Below are 4,434 nucleotides of genomic sequence, written 5' to 3'. Positions count from 1 at the left end.
AAATCCTTAAACCCCTAACAATGTATGATTATCTTTTTGCCCCATCGGGGTATTATGAATATAATGATTATGGCTACGTTTTGACTGTTTCTTTTTAATTATATCTAGTAATAACGTAGTAACTTAGCTCAATCTAACTCTGATCTCGATTCCCAAATCGATCCTTAAATTGCAAATCGATCCTTGAATTGTACTTGAGTCTGATAAAACCATTAATGAGAATGAAGAAGACATCGACAATACCGACTACGATAACACCCGGAGTGAGAAGCCAATCCTCGAGTGCCATGGTACACCACTTGCCATCAACATAGATCTCTCCAATGATGAAGTAGGAATACCATAAATTTTCTTACAAAATCTCAGGAAGAAGAAATTATAGAAGTAAATCTAAGGAGCGAGAAAGTATTTCCCCAGAGAACAGTTCCGGTAGATAAAAGGGAAACAAATAGTCACTCAGGAAGAGTAACATCCCCCTCCGCCAGTGGAAGATCCACATAGCCAAGTGAAAATTGGAAGATTATACAAAGTTTATTATAACGTGCTATCTCATCTTAGAAGTTGTCAGCCAAACTTAGTATCTATGGCGCTCTAATTCTGTCAAAAGAGATGAGAGAGTCTCTGGTTACAGTCGTGCTCGACCCAGAGATTTGCTTAGCTCAGTTGGCCAGTACATCCTCGGATGAAGTTTGTTTGTTAAAAGAACAATCTGGGATAACATTCACGGATGAAGACTTGTTGCTCGGTACCATCGACCATAACCGACCGCTCTACATCTCTGTCAACATCGACATATCTGTATTGTCTAGAGTCTTGGTAGACCCAGGAGCATCACTAAACTTAATGAGTCTATGGACATTAGCATATTTGGACATTGAGGCTCAAGAGCTTACAATCGATAAAATGATGTTAAGAAGATTCAATCAGAAGGGAGAAAGAGCCCTTGGATCAATTACACTGTTAATAAAAGCTTGAGAACTAGTAACAACTGCAAAATTCCATATCATCGATGCATAGAATTCTTTCAATGCCTTACTTGGAAGACCATGGATTAATGAGCATAATATGGTTATGTAATCATTACATCAATGCATCAAATATTTCAAAGAAGGATAAGAACATTGTATTAAAGGAGAGTTACAACCATTTTCAGTACATGAAGTAGACATTCATGAGGGTGCCGCCTACTACGCATCTCCAACGAAAGTATTCTTTTCTCGTGAAGTTGTATCAAATGAAGTAAAAGATTTAGAAGAATCACGAAGAAGAGGTCATTCAAATTCGCTTCGATAATCTACTATCGTCTCTTCACAACAAGGTGATAGAGGTTCTTTTAGCCCATACATCTGAGATCGAGGCCTAGGACGTGGACGAGTCGTGGACGATTAAGAACCAACACGATTGTTGAACGGACTCGGCCGACCATTGACATTGACATCGAAGAAAGTTCTGATGAAAAAAGTTCCGAGGAAGAAATGATGATGATAAAGCAAAAGAAGCCTCAATACGAGATCTCCTTAGAAAACGTGGAAAAAAGATGAATATGAGTCGATTTATGATCGAATCAACCACTATGTGAATGTCATGACCCTTACTCCGATCTACCCTCAAAAGATTGAGAGTTTAAAGGTCAAGGAAGTCCGTAGTCTTGGTTTGAAGCCGATCAAGTTTTACTGTGCTTCCCCTTCTACTAGTCTGAAAATCATGTAAATTTAGAAGAAGATTCTAATGAATTAATGGAATTACCTTTTGGTTACTTTTCTCCTTGTATACAAAAATTAATTCAACAGGGTTATGTGCCAAAACCAATGTTGAAAGATAAGTAAATTAATTCAACAGGGTTATGTGCCAAAACAAATGTTGAAAGATAAGTTACAACTTTTTAAAAATTTGTGGAATGTTAAAAGTCAAACTCCTAATTCGAAGGAATGTCACGAATTTGGTACATTAGGACCAGTTGATGATTTAGAATTTTGCATGGTTGTTACTAGCAAATTAGAAGAGATTGCCTCGATGTATAAGATGACTCTCAAGAATAATTAATAGATGATGCTCCGCCAGAATTTAAAGAAGAAATTAAGTCAACGGTTGATGAGTTAAAAGAAATCAACCTCAAGACTGAGGAGCAGCTCCGACCAACCTTTATAAGTTCCTTACTCGACGAGGAAGAATCCATAGAGCTGATAAAGTTATTATCGAAATTTAAAGATTGCTTCACCTGGAGTTATGATGAAATGCTAAGACTGATGCATCTGGAAATAGAGCAACAATTCAGTGTCGAGGTAAAGAAATTAATAGACGCTAACTTTGTGCGGAAAGAACAATACCCCACATGGTTAACCAACATTATTTCAGTTAATAAGAAAAATGGACAGATTCGTGTATCTGTCAATGTCGTGCATGGGTCAATGTTAGGGATTTAAATAAAGCATGTCCAAAAGATGAATTTCCACTGCCAATGCCAAAGTTCTCATTACCAATCCCAAAACTAATGGTGGACATCGCTTCGACGCATGAAATTTTCTCTTTTATGGATGCAAAAGATTGAGAGTTTAAAGGTCAAGGAAGTCCGTAGTCTTGGTTTGAAGCCGATCAAGTTTTACTGTGCTTCCCCTTCTACTAGTCTGAAAATCATGTAAATTTAGAAGAAGATTCTAATGAATTAATGGAATTACCTTTTGGTTACTTTTCTCCTTGTATACAAAAATTAATTCAACAGGGTTATGTGCCAAAACCAATGTTGAAAGATAAGTTACAACTTTTTAAAAATTTGTGGAATGTTAAAAGTCAAACTCCTAATTCGAAGGAATGTCACGAATTTGGTACATTAGGACCAGTTGATGATTTAGAATTTTGCATGGTTGTTACTAGCAAATTAGAAGAGATTGCCTCGATGTATAAGATGACTCTCAAGAATAATTAATAGATGATGCTCCGCCAGAATTTAAAGAAGAAATTAAGTCAACGGTTGATGAGTTAAAAGAAATCAACCTCGAGACTGAGGAGCAGCCCCGACCAACCTTTATAAGTTCCTTACTCGACGAGGAAGAATCCATAGAGCTGATAAAGTTATTATCGAAATTTAAAGATTGCTTCACCTGGAGTTATGATGAAATGCTAAGACTGCCAACAGAAGTTGCAGTACATAAGCTTGGGGTGGATAAAGAGATGACCCCAGCAAAATAAGCTCCGAGAAGGATGCATCTTGAAATAGAGCAACAATTCAGTGTCGAGGTAAAGAAATTAATAGACGCTAACTTTATGCGGAAAGAACAATACCCCACATGGTTAGCCAACTTTATTTCAGTTAATAAGAAAAATGGACAGATTCGTGTATGTGTCAATGTTAGGGATTTAAATAAAGCATGTCCAAAAGATGAATTTCCACTGCCAATGCCAAAGTTAATGGTGGACATCGCTTCGACGCATGAAATTTTCTCTTTTATGGATGGATCTTTAGGATACAACTAAATAAATGTGGCTCTAGAAGATGCAACACTTACAACATTCAGAACACTGATCAGGATTTTCTGCTACACAGTGATACCGTTTGGATTAAAGAATGCCCGAGCAACATATCAACGAGCAATGACGAAGATTTTTGATGATCTCATTCCCAACCAAGTGGAGTGCTATGTGGTTGATTTGGTCATCAAAAGTAAGCAGAAAATAGACCATCTGTATAATTTAAGGATCGTGTTCGAACGATTATGAAAATATAATCTTAAGATGAATCCCTTAAAGTGCACCTTCGGCGTTACCTCCGGGAAATTTTAAAATTCGTTGGGTGTCATCGGGGAATCGAGATCAACCCAAATAAGATTAAAGCTATCTTGGAAATCCCTCATTCTAAAACTTTGAAACAACTACATTCATTTCAAGGAAAGTTGACATATTTGAGACGCTTTATTTCTAACCTCTCAGGCATGTTTCAGCCTTTCTCAGCATCAATTAAAAAGGACACCAAATTTGTTTGGGAATAGAAATGCCAACGGGCCTTTGAGGACGTTAAACGATACTTAATTACACCTCTTATTTTGGTAGCCCCTATCTCGAGGAAACCGTCGATACTTTATACTGCGGCCTTAAACGATTCTCTCGGAGCCCTATTAGCCCAAGTCAATAATGAGGGTAAGGAAAACACACTATACTACTTGAGTCGATGTCTAATACCAACAGAGATAAAGTATCCGCCTATTGAGAAGCATTTTTTGTCAGGTTGAGGATGCTAAACCAAGTACAATCTGGGGAGGTAGCCCAACCATTATCTGATGAGTTAAGCATGTTTTTACTTTTTGCATTTATTTTGAAGTTTGTTTTGAATTTACTTTAAAGTTTAGTTTAAAATTTCATTTGGATTTGTTTTTTGTCTCGTCTCTCTATAGAATAGTTTGCCATTGATAGTGGGGTAGAAATTAAGAACCCCCAATTATT

The sequence above is a fragment of the Phalaenopsis equestris genome, unplaced genomic scaffold, assembly GCF_001263595.1.
Source record: "Phalaenopsis equestris unplaced genomic scaffold, ASM126359v1 Scaffold000592, whole genome shotgun sequence".
In the NCBI taxonomy this organism is placed as follows: Eukaryota; Viridiplantae; Streptophyta; class Magnoliopsida; order Asparagales; family Orchidaceae; genus Phalaenopsis; species Phalaenopsis equestris.
Note: the sequence above shows the minus strand (reverse complement) of the source record.